Source organism: Lontra canadensis, unplaced genomic scaffold, assembly GCF_010015895.1.
Source record: "Lontra canadensis isolate GAN:19392208 unplaced genomic scaffold, GSC_riverotter_1.0 scaffold4, whole genome shotgun sequence".
In the NCBI taxonomy this organism is placed as follows: Eukaryota; Metazoa; Chordata; class Mammalia; order Carnivora; family Mustelidae; genus Lontra; species Lontra canadensis.
In genome coordinates, this window is record NW_022630998.1 from 17,604,883 (window position 1) to 17,621,525 (window position 16,643).

Below are 16,643 nucleotides of genomic sequence, written 5' to 3' on the forward strand. Positions count from 1 at the left end.
AGACCAAAGTAAACAAAAGAATAGAATGTTTAAAGGCACAGAGGCCTCAGACCAATCATCATGCAACACAGTTAGCATCACAGGAATCCTAAATTATATAGTAGAATCCCAGAAAAATGTTGACAGGCAGGGCAGGAGGTATAATAAGTTAACTCAAGTAAAGTCTCACTCTAGCTCAAGTACAAAAAGGTGTAGTTGTTATACATGTATTACTGTGTCTGATCATTTAAGAGCAGGATATGAAATAGAATCAAGTAACACTCTCAGTCTCTCAAATGCTACCTTGACTCTTAATCTTTGTCATTCTCTGTTGCATTTCCCTCCTTCTAATCAGTTCTATTGTTTTTTCTCCTTACTCATCAGCAGTTATGACTTTTTTGATCAAATTTCCAAAGCTGACTGACTCAATTTTTTTGGTATCTCAATTCCCAAAATCCTAAAAGTGAGAGGAGAATCTCACTGGCCTTCATAATCTTTTCCAACCCTCCACCTAAAGGCTGGGGACTCCTGGGGGTGGTGGGGTTGCATTGGACAGTACTCCTGTGGTGTAGGCAGTCTCTGCAGAAATCTGTGATTAAAAACAATAAACAGGCCCTATCCAAGAGTGAAAAACACAATTTCTTATTAATTCTGGAATGAATTCACTTCTCTCCATTGCCACTGTCTTAATTCAGGTGAAGTTACTGTCACCACTAACCTATATTGCCTCTTAAGCGGTCTCCCTATGTTCAGACTCTCTTCTTCTTAACACTTCCCCAACACAATCAGAATAATTTACCCCTCATTCTTGGCCCAAAAATCCAAAAATGACTCTTGCTTGTCTTCAGAGGAAGACAAAGTCTAAAATTTTTAACATGCCTACAAAGCCTCATATGACTCCATGTTACATCTTCGTAGTTCTCAGGTCTTGCATTCCTTCTACGTCTCAGAATGATGGCTCAGACACACTAACCACTTAGAGTTCCTTAAGCACACCAGGTTCTTTGTTGCCTTCAAGACTCTGCATATTCTATTCTACCTGGCATATTCTTCTCCTTCCTTGCACCTGTCCAGTTATTCTTATCCCTTAGAATTGAATTTAGACATAAATTTCTCAAAGATCTCCTGCACCTAGGATGGGCATCCTAGGTGCATTCCTATTCTAGCCCACATTATAGTCCATTATCATGGGGTGATTTACTCTCCTATTCCTGCTACCCTCACCAGCCAGCCAGCATGCAGGAGGCAGAATCCTTGTGAAATTCATTGTATCCTCATCCTGGAACAGGGCCTGACACACAGTTGGTGCTTGGTATATATTTTTGGATTTAATGAATGAGAAGACAAAGGCACCTCAAAACCCCTGAAACCAACTCCCAGATCTATTATTTTTCATATGGTCTTTAACCAATGATTAACAGCTTCTATCTTTTTTCTGCATCATGAAGCATCCAAAGAAATCACAAAGCATGGTCTTCTCAGCTTTAAAATCCAAAATCCTCAGAAAATGCATTAGCAAACTCATATGCTTGCCCCTCCCCCCAAAAAAATATTTAAAGTGATTGCAAAGTATACTACTACTCTCTTCTGCTGGTCTTAACTCTTACGCTTATCCCCTAGCACCAGAGTAATTAAAGGGGCCTACAACTGGCCTGCTGACAGGTATTCATATAAACAGATTGTCAGAGATATGCCTCTGAGTCCTCAAGTCGCCACTGTCCCTCCAACCAAACCCAGAAAATTAAAGTCCTCAACTGAAACTATAACCCCACCCTTCTAAATAAATGGCACATCAACACATGCCCATACAACTCTGTGCAAGGTCATGTGCTGAAAAAGACAAACTTGCTCAAGCAAGGAAAGAAATCTGATATTTCACCACATTTTTTTCTTTTGTATCTGCCAAATGGAACCTCTTATAGCTTTTTACTGAATTTAGCTTCTCCTTACCATTTATGGAGCATTTGGTATCCACCAGGACCTACAGACAAGGTCCTCCTATAGTCTGCAGGCCCACAGGCACCTTCTCAACCCTGAACATGCCTGACACATGAAACTTGTCTGCAGGATTCGTGGGTCCCATTAAAATCTTGACTAGTAGACAAAAAGTGTTTAACTTTTCAGCTGCCCAGGAACAACCCAATTAACATGAGTGGACATTTAGTAGTTTATGAAATGAAGTTCTAACCTACTTTTAAATCTATTCATATTTTCTCTTGGTTGTGCCCAACAATCCCTGAAAAGTGGCCACTTAGCTCTTATCCCAGGTCCCCTTGTTTCAATCCCTTTCAATCCCATGAAAATACTTTTCATGTATTTCTTTATGGTTACAGCCATCCACCAAAACAAACAACTTCTGTAAGGTGAGTATTTTAATTCTGCCCATGCTAAAGTCAGATTAAGGATTCTATTTAATTAAAAAAATTACTAACACTAATGTTTTAAATACCACATATAGGTAATACAGAATTTATATAAGAAGACACTAATGTGAATCAAACATTTTGCACATGTTTTTTTGCCACTGAAGCCAATGGAGATAACAATTACTCTGTCATTGTCAGGCTATAATGGACTAGTCTCCTATTCCATCATTTCTTAGCCCACAGGTTTCAAGTGATTTACCCTAAGTGATATAGCTAATTACTGATAGACTCAGAAAACAAATGAAGTAAAACAAGCAAACAGTTCAACAAAATAAGCTTCTAACTCCCAATCCACATCTAGAATTTGCTTCATACAAACAAACCCAACTATAATTGCTTTTGCACTGAGGCAACAGGCTTCCTCTTATTTATTTACTTTTAAGATGTTAAATTGAAATACAATTGACATGTAACATTGTATTAGTTTCAGGGGCACAACATATTGATTATATATTTGTATTTCATAGGAAATAATGTAAAATATTATTTCATTTACTGTGAAATATTATTTCACTTATTGTGGTGATGATTTCTCCATAGTAAGTCTACTTATCATTTGTCACACATTGCTTCTGTATCTTGGCTAATATAAATAATGCTGCACATAGGGGTATATATCTTTTTGAATTAATATGGGTGGTTCAGTTGGTTAAGCAACTGCCTTTAGCTCAGGTCATGATCCTGGAGTCCCTAGGATCGAGTCCCACATTGGGCTCCCTGCTCTGCACGGAGTCTGCTACTCCCTCTGACCTTCCTGCCTCTCATGTTCTCTCTGTCTCATTCTGGCTCTCTCAAATAATAGATAAATAAAATATTTTTAAAAAGTAGTTTAACCTTTGAATTAATATTCTTTAAAAAATGATTGTATTTATTTATTCAAGAAAGATGTAGTATAAAAGAACACAAGCAGGAGCAGGGGCAGAGGGGGCCAAGGGAGAGGGAAAAGCAAGCTCCCTACTGAGCAGGGAGCCCAACACAGGGCTCTATCCTAGGTCCCTGAGATCATGACCTGAGCCAAAGGCAGACGCTTAACTGAATGAGCTACCCACGTGCCCCAAATGTTCTTATTTTCTCTGTATAGATGATAGAATTTCTGGATCATGTGAGATTTTTTTTTTCTTTTTTAAGATTTTATTTACTTACTTGAGAGACAGAGAGAGAGAGAGAGAGCTAGTGTAAGCGGGGAGGTGGAGGAGGAGTGGAGGGAGAGAGAGAATTCCAAGCACACTGCTGCTGAGCATGCAGCCCGACATGGGGCTCAATCTAATGACCCTGAGATCATTACGTGAGCAGAAATCAACATTAAACACTTAAATGAGTCACACAGATGCATCCCCATATGATTTCTAATTTTTTGAGGAACCCCCATACTGTTTTCCATAGTAGGTGTGCTAATTTACATTCCCACCAAGAATGCATGAGTGTTTCCTTTTCTCTACTTCCTTGCCAACACTTGCTATTTTTTGTCTTTTTTTATTAGCCATTCCAACAGATGTGAGGTGCTATTTTACCATGATTTTGATTTGAATTTCCCTGATGATGAGTGATGTTGAACATTCTTTCATGTGTCTGTGGGGCATCTGTATGTCTTCTTTGGAGAAATGTTTATTCAGGCCCTCTTCCCATTTTTTAATCAAATTGCTTGGTTTTTTATTTATTTTTTATTTTTTAATTTATTATTTATTTTTTTATTTTTATTTATTATTAAGTTGTATGAGAAGGATTCTATTATATATATATTAAAATTTTATTGATTTGACAGACAGAGATCACAAGTAGGCAGAGAGGCAGACAGAGAGAGAGGAGAATCAGGCTCCCTGCCGAGCAGAGAGCCTGATGTGGGGCTCGATCCCAGGACCCTGCATTCATGACCTGAGCTGAAGGCAGAGGCTTTAACCCACTGAGCCACCCAAGTGCCCCACTAAGCTTTAGCATTCCACTAATGGATTTTTCTTTCCTTGTTTTTTAAAATGTATGTGCTATGGTGAGCAATGTGAATTGTGTAAGACTGATGAATCATAGACCTGTACCCCTGAAACAAATAATACATTGTATATTAATCAAAAAATAAAACCCCCAAAAAATAAAATATAAAAAGTTGTTAATCAATCTCTTTTTAAACAAATACATGGTCTTCACCAGGTGACATGTCACTAAATCATGACAAAGCAATTTTTTCCTAAAAGGAGCCTCTCTGCCTCAGTGTTTCCCACTGTATCACAGGATCAGGTTTTACTTATTTACAGCATGTGCTATAAATTATGAAGTGGTAGCTAACTGGCTTTTTGTCTGGGGCAGCCAGTACTGTTGGCTGGATCAAAAATAGGAAAAACTGGAATATCATATTCTCTAAGAAATCTTTGTCCTCTTAGGGTAGGACACCAGATTTTAGTCTTATCTATTTGTTAGCTTCAAGATTCCTAAACTAATACCAGACTTCTGCCATCGTCATGAGACCCTGCAAAATGTTAACTTATTTTAAATCTAAAGAGAAATCTTCTTGAAAAAAAAAAAAAAAAGATAAGAAAGTATATTCATTTTGTTTGAGTGCAGGAGTATGTTTTCCACTCTCAGACTTCCCTGCCAGAAAGTAGTGTCAGGATCAAATAGGCATAATAATGAGTATTTAGGTAGCCTAACGTTCTCCAGGCATCTTTGTCTTACTCAGATCCATCAATTATAAGGATCACATTGTTCATAGAATATCATATTGTTATCAGTTTAAATCTACTTGATGAATATAGGTCTCAGCAAGCTTATGTATGCTCACTGCTTACAAATGGACTTGTATCCAAGTTCTCTGCAAAATCAAGGACCTAGTTAACCTAAAGTGTAATTTGCCATTAAGCCTTTTTCTAAAAAAGCCTTCATGTTCTCCACATATTCTCACGGCCACTCATTTCTCCACCCTCTATAATCTATCTTCTACTTTCATCACTCTGTTTATCTTTCAAAAATAAACCATTAATCTCCTAACAACCACTTTCTAGACCTCTTCATCTCAGCGCTGCTGAAAACCACACAGATGCAATCATCATTTTATTTTTGAAACATTCAACCATCTTAGGTTCTAAAACTCTGAGATAAGTGTGCCTTGTTTTATTCTCTCTGACTACTCTCTTCTTATATTTCTTCCTCCTTTGACCCCAGGCTAGATATTGTCCAGATCTCCTTTCTTAACTCTTGTCTTGTTTATGTTTTTGTTTGTTTTTTGTTTTTTTCCTCTTCTCTCTCCTTTTCTTTTCCCCCTTCCACCTCCACCTCATCTCTCTTTTTATGCTGGCGATTGTCAGCTTCAGAACTTTTCCACACATGATTCCTAACTGCCTGTTGTTCAGCTTCATATGAACTGATCCATACAAGCATCAAATTAAATATGTTGAAGAATAAATCCATTATTGTGCTCTTCAATCTATTCTTCCCCTATCATTTCCCTTATCTCTTTATTATACTAACATTTGTCCTATTACTCCAACTTAAAACAAATAGAAGCAATGTTTCTCTCCTCTTCCTCTGTTAAATTGTTTTTTGCTGTCTCTTTTTTTCAGCTTCTCATTCTATAATATTTGTTGTGCATCTATGAAGTGCACGCACCATGCTGCTATTCATTACAAATACAGTGGTACCCACAATAGACAGGATCTCTTCCCAACACACAACACCCATTTCACTGCTTCTCTATTTACATAAATCCTTTCATATTTATCTTCTCAGTTCCAGCTGATACTAAACTAACTCAGAGAAATATTTTTTTCCTATAACTATAACAGTCTCTTAAATGATTTTTTCTCAGTTTCTCCTTTATTTCCTCACGGACATGACTATATTAATCTTATAAGGAACAGAAAATACACCTATCCAAAGGCCAGTGAATATTCCCCTTCTCCACAAAATTAGTTTAGATAACATTAGCATGGCATGTCAAACTCTACCAACTTGTGTACCTTTTCAAAGCTTATTTCTTGTTGTTCATAAACATGATTGACCCATGAAAGCATTATGCACAATTCCAAGTTTCCCCATACATGTTTCTGCCAATGTTCTTTTTCCATTTGTAACATAAACATTGGACTCTTCCACAAACACAATTTTCCATGGACTAACATGAAAAGGCCCCAGTAATACCTATATACATAAATGGTTACTTAATAAAAAAAGAACTTTGAGTTTAAGCAAACTGGATATTTTTATACTGGACATTAGTTATGTCAGCACTTTGTTTCAGAGAAAGAGTATTTCTATCTGTCAAAGCTGCTTGCTATAAAAATACTCTTGAAAATATAGTCCTGAGAAATGATAACCAGCGCCTTCACTGAAAATATATGTAGAAACACAAGACTTAGCAAGAATGGTCTCCCCAATATTGCTAGTTCTGAACACCCCTCTAGAACAAGAAAAAAATAAACATATTTCACAAAGTCTCACATATTATCATCCTCCAAACACAAGCCAGTTAAACTTGCAAGTACTGTAATATCTCTCTCTTCTGGATGTTAATGATCTCTTCCTTACATTCTTTTTAAGCACAACACTTTTGCTGCTCTGTACTTCCTTGTGTTCATCTTTCTCCGCCTACTAGAGGGTCTTTTAAATTCTAATTGAGGGTCTTCTAAAGCACACAGGAAATATGTATTATGCTTTTAAAAGAGGAGGGAAAGTTAGAGAAACTTATATGAAATGGAAACATACCTAGAAATCAAAATTACCAACACTGACTCAGAAATAAATAGAAAAACTTGAATGGATCTATAAGTAAAGAGACCAAATTAGAAATTTTAAAACTCATGGTGGTGGGGGGGGGGAGGTCCAGGCCAAGAAGGCTTCATTGGTTAAGCCCATCAAACATTTAAAGAAAAATCAATACTAACTCATGACAAATTCTTCAAGAAAATGGTAAATGGAAGTGGAAAAGGATACTTCCCAACTCATTCTATGGGACACGTATTATCTTGAAACCACAATGAGACAAACATAACACAAGAAAACTACAGACCAATATCTTATGAATAAGATGCAAAAATCCTCAATGAAGAATAGAAAGCAAATCCAACAACATATAAAGAAGGTTATACATCATGACCAATGTGGGATTTATCTAAGAAATACAAGATTGTCTTACCATATAAAAAATCAGCTAATGCAACACACCCTTTTAATAAAATAAAAATCCCAAATCATATGGTCAATAGATGCAGAAGAACATTTGACAAAATTCATCACACTTTCTTAATAAAAATAGTTAACAGAAGGACTAGAATGAAACTCCCTCAACCTGAAAAAAAAAGGCATCTATAAAACACACATACACACACACACACACACACACACACACACACAAAACTATAGCTCACATTAAAATCAATAGCAAGACACTAAATCCTTTCCTCCCAAGGTATGACAAAGATAACCCCTCTTGTCATTTCCATTCAACATTGTACTAGAGGATCTACACAGGAAAATTGGACAATGAAAGGAAATAAATGTTCCTCTTCCCCTAAGTGGCTTGAAGTAACCTCTGAAAATGGTTCCCTATTCGCTTGACCCAGAAAACCCTACAAAATCATGCAAATCAAGAGGTTCATATCTTCATGTTCACTTTAAGAATGAAACTTCCCAGTCAAGGGTGTGCATCAAGGGTGTGCATATCCAAAAAGCCACCAAGTATCTGGAAGACGTCCCTTTGCAGGAGCAGTGTGTGCCACTCCTTTGCTACAATGGTGGAGTTGATAGTTGTGCCCAGGCCAAACAGCGAGGCTGGACACCGGGTTGGTAGCCCACAAGGAGAGAATTTTTACCGCACATGCTTAAAAATGCAAAGAGTAATGCTGAACTTAAGGGTTTAGATATAGATTCTCTAGTCATTGGGCACATTCAGGTGCACAAAGCCCCTAAGATGTGCCACAGAATTTACAAGGTTCATGGTCAGATTAACCTGTACGTGAGTTCTCCCTGGCACAACGAGATGATCCTTATTGAGAAACAGTAGATTGTTCCTAAAACAAGAGGTTTTACAAAAGAAAAAATATCCCAGAAGCAACTGAAGAAACAAAAATTTATGACTCAGGAGTAAATTCTGCAGAGAACAAATGCAAAAGAGAGAGAGAGGCCAAATTATCTGGATTAGAAAAAAAGTAAAAATATCTCTATCTGTACATGATATGATCTAACATAGAGAAAACTTCAAAGAGGAGCACCTGGGTGGTACAGTGGGTTAAACATCCGACTCTTGATTTCAGCTTAGGTCATGATCTTGGGGGTAGTGAGGCTGAGCTTCATGTCTGGCTCCTGTGATCAGTATGGAGTATGATTTATAGTATCCCTTTTTCTCTCTCTGTCCCTCCCACTCGTGCTCTCTCTCTCAAAAATAAATAAATACATCTTTCAAAAAAAGGAGAAAAAAGAAAATCCCAAAGAATGCACCAAAATACCTACTTCAATTAATAAATGAATTCAAGCAAGGTTGTAGGACATAAGATCAATATGCAAAAATCAATTATATTTCTATATATTAGTTATAAGTGGCCCCAAAATGAACTTTAATCCCATTCATAATAACATAAGAATAAAATTTAGGAATAAATTTAACAAAATAAGTATAAGATGTTTACACTAAGAACTACAAACTAAGTTGAAAAAATTAAAGACCTGAATGAATGGAAGGAAATCCCATACTCATGAATTGAAAGAATTACTAATGGAAGAAAAAAAAAAAAAGGTCACATTTCCCAAATTTATTTACAGATTCAATCCAGTCTCTCTCAAAATTGAAAATGGCTCTTATGCAAATTGACAAGCTGATAGTAAAATTTATATGGAAATGTAAGAAACCCAGAATAACTAAAACAATCTTGGAAAAGAATAAAGTTGGAGAACACATACTTCCTCATTTCAGAACTTTCTACAAAGTTACCATAATCAGTATAGTGTGAAACATAAGCATAGCCATATAGATCAATGGATTAGAATTGAGAATCTAGAAGGAAATCCCAACATTTATAGGTCATTAATTTTTGCCAAAGAGGACAAGGCAATCCAATAGGGAAAGAATAGTCTTTTCAATAATTAATACTGAAATAACTGGATATCTACTTACAAAATTATGAACTTGGACCCAAATCATACCCTATAATTAACTCAAAGCATATCATGGATTTAAAAATAAGAGCTAAAACCATAAAACTTTGCAGAAAATACATAGAAGCTAATCATTGCAATCTCAGTTTGGGAAGGCATCCCTGGATAGGACATGAAAATGACATGGGATTACAGTTTGAAAAGTTGGATTCCAACAAAATTTAAAACTTACATGCAAAGTTACCATCAACAGAGTGAAGAGAAACTGGGAAACAGTATTTTCAAGTTATGTATCTGATAGGTATTTGTATCCAAAATATATAAAGAACCCTTATTACTCATTAATTTAAAAAAAAAAAAAAAAGGCCAATTTTAAGATGGGCAAAGCATGTGAATAGAGAGTTATCCAAAACTCTCTTGCCCTCTGGTTTCTGGTTAGGTTTATCCAATGGGAGATGTAAATAAAAAAATCAAGGATGGGGAAAAGGAGATGTTGGAATATTTGTTCCCCTGGCTATCTCCCTGTGGTATTTTGTGAAAATACATTTCTCTAACAATGGCACCATTCTTGTTAGGTGACGCTTACAGATAGGCCCTGATAACCATTTCCTCTAGCTGTCGCATCAAGCTTCCTTCCCCCAGAATGTTTCAGAATTCCTTGTAAGACGTTCTTAACCTTGCTCACATCTATATAAATGATCCCTTCATAAACCTCTTTTTAATCACTTCTTTTGAGTGGGCCATATGTTTTAGAGAAGCTGGGATTCATGTAGTAACTCCCCAATGAAAGTTCCCATTTTAACCAAATATCTGCTGAGTAACAGGACACAAACTCACTGCTCCATAATCCTGTGGACATCTGTCCTTCCTTCCTGACTTTAGAAAACTTTTCTTGACTAGGGAAAATCCTTTTCTGTTAAGGATTTTCCTCACAAGTCCTTTTCTTCTCTGTTTCAAGAACATACAACATAATCTCAATGACGCAAATTCAAAAGGAAAATTGAGAAAGGAAACTTGTCATGTAGTTTCTTACATTTCCCAAACCTCCCCATGAGGTAAAAGACCCCAGAACATGATCCAATGTGTGGGAAGAATAGGGTAAAAAGAAAATAACTTCAAAATTTCTAAAAAAAAAAATGGCCCTGACATACTATCATCTACATCAGTGTTTCTCAACCAGGGGCAATTTTTCCTCTTAGAGAACATCTGGCAATGTCTAAAAATATTTTTTCCTTGTCACACAACAGAGGTACTCCTGTTATCTAGTGGACAGAGGCCAGAAATGCTGTTAAACACCTTATGATGCACAGAATTGTTCCTTCTCAATAAAGCATTAGCCAACCTAAAGGTTGATAATGCTGAGGTTGAAAAGTGTAACCTCCCTTGACCTACATGGTTCTATGACAAGGTGAGAGATTGCAGCTGCTGCCTTGCTGACTGTTACACTTTATCTATTGGTTGAGTCAGATCCAAATTCCAGGCTGCCATTAAAAACACTTTAATAAAGTGTGCCTCTCATTCACCTTGTCAGAATACGCCTAACCTGTGCTGCAGTTATATGGAATGCCTTTTTGTTTCTTCCACACACCCTCTTATATTTTCCATCATTTCCTAATTCTCCTGCCTTTGTTCCATTTTTGTTTGCTGGACTTGTAAGCTCTCCTACCCATCTTCAGATGTCTAAGCCAGGTCAATTCTCCATCTCTAATTCTGTCCTCCCACTCTTTTGCATTTCCCTAGCACTGTCATAGGGACAAGATCTCCCTGCCAAAATGTGTTAGAATTTTAAGTGGTGCTTAGCATCCTTTGCTTCAGATTATGGTCCTTTGGAAAATGTCTGTTCTCTCACAGTACACTATATACTCCTTTTTATGAATACAATTCATCTTTACAAAATAGTGATAATAACAAAAATTAATGCTTATTGAAACTTACTCTGGGCCAGATACCATGCTACATCCTTTTCATGGGTTATTCCATTAAATATTTTATCTCCAAAAATAACATTCAGACAGTTAACAACTGTTACATCACAGGTACTGCCCAGCTTGATAAAATGCCAGTTGCAATCAGTATCTCAAACAGTGGTGTGCTAATGAACATCAGCCCAACTTTTACAACACTTCGTTTCTTCTCTATTACCTCACATGCAATTGGAAGCCAATGAAATTTTATAGAATATGTTAATAAACCATTGAAGATATAACAACATTAGCAGGAAATCATATCTATTTCTCCCTCTGTTTTGCCAAAAATTGGAGAAACGTGATAAACATACAGAAGGTACCTGCAAATACTTATAAAATAAACAAAAAAATAGGTATCACATATTTGCTCTGTGCTAGACATAATATTACACATTTATTATATTATTTCAGCCCATAGAATAATGTCACCATGAAGAAATTACCATAACATTACAGTTAAAGAAATGAGATGCATAGGGATAAACCATAACAGAGTTAATATATTGTTGGAAAGAGATTAAGACCAGTTCTGTGTAGCTACTTAGATGTATGTTGCTCATAAGAAACTCTACTAGGTGGCCAGTGGTGGTAAACACTCACCCCAAGTAAAGTAAAGAAATGGGTGGAGACAATTGCATTCAGGTAGAAAATTATTCAAGGAAAGTGTGAGAAAGTGGATTTGTCTGTCTTTTTTCTTTTTGAAATAGTGAATAAAAGGTAATGGTGGTTGTGGTCCCATGTTGTTTCTAGCGGTAATAAAAAGATTCCTACATGAAGCTACAGTGGGAAATTTAGTACACATATAACAGGACAAAACCTCTAACTTTCTAACAGTTAGTGAAAAAAAAAAAAAAAAAAAAAGGAACCATAAAAATGTTCCACTCCCAAAATCTAGAATTTTCTGTGGTGTTTTTGTGCTGACTAGGAAACCACCGCGGACTAAGACTGGTCAACTGCCACTGCCAGTGATGCCCTAAAACATCACAAGTACACACTGGGACTACACACTCAAATGGTTCCACATTATTTCTTTTCAACATTTTATTTGAGAATTTAAGAACATACAACTTCGCAAAAGCAAGTGAGCCCTCACAAAGCAGAGCAATTGAGCTCAACTGTGGTTAGTTGTTCTAGTTGCTTTTAAGACCACAATATTCCTCTGTTATGTTGTTTTTTTCCACTTGATCCTTTTATAGGTATTGTAGGATGGCTGTACATTATATGAAATTTAATCAAGCAAATACTTTTGTCTCATTAAATCAAAATCCAAGCATCTGCTTTGTTGATGACCTTTGACCAACCCTGGCTTACTGCAGTTAGGCATATAGAAAGGGTAAAAATTGTATTTAAGCTAAGCAGTTATGAGTGTTCAAGCTATACTCTTTGCTACTTGGACATCAAGCCCCAAGCCCCGACTGCAAATTCGACAAATCCCGTTCCAAATTGTGGTTTTTTTTTTTAATATCTTTCCCATAAGTCAAAGATCCAAATGTGACAAGTATATATGCCTGTTTCTAAGAATAGATAGACCTATTCTTAACTTATCTGATTTCCAGTCTTTAGCTTTACTTTGAAAAATTCTTAATTTTCAAGAGTACATTCCCAAAGATCAACCTAAACTGTTTTTTTCAGAGTCAGTGGCACTGGACTATCAGAATCTATTTCACAAAGAGAAGGAAACTCCTGGATTCTACAGGGTGCCTCCCCCTTTGGGAGGTTGTACTGATCGTCCTGCTTTATCTGTCTACAATTGCTCCTGTAGTTCACTATGTATGAGTCTGGGTTCTCTGAAGAAACAGAACCAATAGGATACATACAGATATAGAGATGATGATACAGAGACAGAGAGAAGCAGACATGAAGAGAGATTCTTAAAATGGGCTACAGGATAATGAAGGCTAAGTAGTCCCACCAACTGGTATATGCAAGCTAGAGACTGAGAAGAGCCAGTGGTACAGCTCCAGCCCAAGTATGGAAGCCTGAAAACAAGGTGAACTGATGGTGCAAGTTTCAGTCCAGATGCAGAACAAGACTGATGACCCCAGTTTGAAAACACAGGCAGGGAAAGAAAAATTCTCCCTTACACCAAATTCTGTTCTATTTAGGCCTCTAATGGACTGCAAGATGCTCATCCCAATCTGCTGTACTTGGGCTACTCAACTGAATGTTGATCTCATCCCAAAACATAGACATGTCCAGGATAATCTTTAAGCAAATTTTGAGCACCCTACGTCCCAATCAAGTTGACACATCAAAGTGATCATCAAATTACATAGTTCTTGTCTCTGAAATATAAAAAAATACAGGAGCTAGAGGAGAACTGACCCAGTCAAAATTTAGTGTGAGAGCTGAAGGCTAGAGACTGCATTCCTTGAGAAGGTTGTTCACATCTCACTACTCCATAACACAGCTGGTATCCAGTAAATGTTGAATTAATGTCTCTGTGCTGCTTGAAGTTCAAGTGAGTATTTGATTATTGTTTTATGTTAAGAAGGTAAAATTATCTACATCTCTTATCCCTTATCTCTGTAGCTCTCCAAAACCCAACATCTATAGCAAATGGAAAATGATACGAAATACTGTATAAAAAGAACTCAAATACCAGTAGTTTCTCCAATCTTTTTTTTCTTGTAGCATCTAGTTAGATATGTTCAGAGCAAAGGAAATTTCACATTGAGCCTTCAACAGAAAACTAAGCTACACATGACCTCCTGCATTTCCTGTTTGCCAATTTGCTTGTTGATTGATTAGAAAGTCAATATTACAGGATCAGATTGTTTTGTTTCCTTACTTTTCTCCTTTGGCATGAAAACTGCTCTCTTGTTAATGGTGAATTCAGAGATGCAACAAGAATATTTCTACCTAGTTTTTTCTAAGGTCTTATCAAGAAATAAAATACAAATGAACACATAACTGGGATCAGGGCACAAATTCAAATCCATTATCTGAAACTGCTTTTTCAATAATATCTAAAGAATAATCATATTTGCTGTGTTAATAAATGAATGCAGAAATGATCACTGAGTTTATCTTGGCTCCAGACTGGATTTCTTGGCCAGTCAGAGCCACGGGAGTTATTTGCAGAATGCCTTCAACCAAAGCTTTCTCAAGCCCAAAGGCTAAGGAGAAGACCCCATGGAATTGCAGAAGATAGAGAAGCAATATAATTGGCCCAAACTGGACAAGTTAAATCTTACTAATGCTGCCCCCAGGAACTTTAAAGTAGCTGTTGATATTTTTACAGCCCAGTTGGGAAGCCATGTGGTTAGGTTAGGCCCACAAAGGGTTATATTGTCAACTGCAGGGATCATATTAGCAAAATATACTGACTTGATATAAAAGCCATTAAATTTTGGTAGGAAATAATGTACCCTCTACATGGTTATATGTGTGTAGAACCTCGTGCATACATATAAACACTCAACTTGTAATTTTATAAATTACCATCATTTGGGGGATAAGATTTCTTTTAACTGAAAATGGATGCTATCCTATAATAATAATGTTCATTCTTCATCTCCAAGTTTTCAAAAATATTTTATTAAAGAAATGTGATTATTTTCCCAGTTTAGTTCTTTTTCTGGTTGACCTCATATGGCTGTTTGGTTTACAAAACCTGACAAGACAATTAAGCAAAAGGCAGCCAAAACAAAGAACATAGCAGGAAATTTTAATGACTTAAATAGAAGTAATCTTTCTGACTCAGTGTTGTTAAGCTGCCCCAAATGCCTTCTCACAGGCTCAATAGTCTATTGATTACCTGAGTACCAGCCTCTGTCAGCCCCAGGGGGAAGCCTTGACACCATAATGGTAACAGAGAATACTGTCAGTGAGTTATATTACAGTGTCCATTTCTCAGCAAAAATTGTGAAAATATTTTTTTAAGTCTTGTATATGACCATCACAAAGAGAAACATTAAATTCAAGAAAAATGAAATTCAACATGATAAAAATAACAGACTACTAGTGAGCTTAATGGAATACCAAGTTGAAAAAACATCACTTCAGGCATCTCTTTTTTCTTCTTTCTTCTCTCATTTAGATGATTTTATCCACTCCCAGGGCTTCATACATCTCTATGCAGAGAATGCCCAAATTTAAATCTCAAACTTAATCCCTTCCCCCTGAGCTCCAGACTTCCTCACTCTGCTTTCTCGGCATCTTCGTTTTTATATGTAATGGGAAGCCTAGAGTTTTAATATAGTCCAAACAATTTAATTCCTCAGTTCTTCTAATACTGCTTCAACCCAGTTTTCTCAATTTCAATTACTTTACATCCATCTGAATGAGTAGGGAAAAACCCAGAAGTCAACCTTGATTCCTGTCTCATATGAAATCCAACAAGAAATCCTAAGAACATCACCTTCAAACTACATCTCAAAGCTAATATTGCATTTTATCTATGCCCACTACTCTAAACTGCTGAAACAGCATCTTTCTCCTAGATTCCTTCAGTGTCCTTCTAACTAAAATCCATTTTCTGGGCACTTGGGTGACTTCGTTAGTTAAGCATCAGACTCTTGATTTCAACTCAGGTTATGATCTCAGAGTTATGAGATCAAGTCTTGTGCCAGGCTCCATGCTGGGCATGGAGGCTACTTAAGATTCTTTCTGCCCACACTTTCCCCGCCCAACCCCCTGCTCACTTGCTCACTCTCAAAAACAAAACAAAAAAAAAGACCAAAAACTCCACACATATTTCTACCCTGTTCCTCATGGTGTAATATTCACATAAAAATTATGACAATATTTTCCACACAAAAGTAAGTTTCATGATCTTGTTCACTGAGAAATAATTATATCAACTAACAAGTAACACTTGGTAGTACTATAGGAACTCACCTCTGTTACTGGCCTAAAACAAATAGCTAAGCTGCTGAACTTAAAGATACACAAAGCAAGGGTTTAGTTCACTTAAAATTAATGTAATATGAAAAAGCACAAAGTACCTCTTTCTCCTTCCTTCACCAGTCATCAGTGTCTGCATCTAGCATCATGTTCTTTTTCTTGCATGTGGTCTACTCTTCTTTTATTATTATCATTATTTTTTTATTTAACATATAATGTATTATTTGCTTCAGGGGTACAGGTCTGTGAGTCATCAATCTTATACAATTCGCAGCACTCACCATAGCACATACCCTCCCCAATGTCCGTAACCCTCCTCCCTCACCCACCCCCAACCCTCAGTTTGTTT

At 36.6% G+C, this 16,643-nt stretch overlaps 1 pseudogene; it reads left to right on the forward strand.

Moving 5' to 3' along the window:
* Nucleotides 1-7,926: 7,926 nt before the first annotated feature.
* Nucleotides 7,927-8,475, forward strand: LOC116858797 (annotated as a pseudogene).
* Nucleotides 8,476-16,643: the final 8,168 nt, after the last annotated feature.